The sequence below is a fragment of the Etheostoma spectabile genome, chromosome 8 (genome assembly GCF_008692095.1).
Source record: "Etheostoma spectabile isolate EspeVRDwgs_2016 chromosome 8, UIUC_Espe_1.0, whole genome shotgun sequence".
NCBI classification, from domain to species: Eukaryota; Metazoa; Chordata; class Actinopteri; order Perciformes; family Percidae; genus Etheostoma; species Etheostoma spectabile.
The window spans coordinates 3,843,463-3,843,678 of NC_045740.1; the positions used below are offsets into that span (position 1 = coordinate 3,843,463).

At 38.0% G+C, this 216-nt stretch overlaps 1 protein-coding gene across 5 annotated transcripts in view; it reads right to left on the minus strand.

Annotated features, from left to right (window-relative positions):
- Nucleotides 1–216, minus strand: part of LOC116694089 (contactin-1a) — a 78,716-nt gene that overhangs the window by 8,268 nt on the left and 70,232 nt on the right. The gene's annotated exons all lie outside the window — the stretch shown is intronic.

Consider the following 216-nt stretch of genomic DNA (forward strand, 5'->3'; position numbering starts at 1 on the left):
TTGTTACAGGTTGTTACATATTTTAAAGGTATTTTTATACCATTGAGGCATAATAAAGCATTTTCATTAACCTCTGAGAAGACTGTTTGAATTTGTGTTTCGAGGCCGGGCCAAGTGTCTTTTTTTTTTGGAAATCAAAATATGGTCACCCTAGGCTCAGATGAGCCGATCTGGAAACTTATAAGGGGCAAGATTCCAGATTGGCTCATCTGAGCT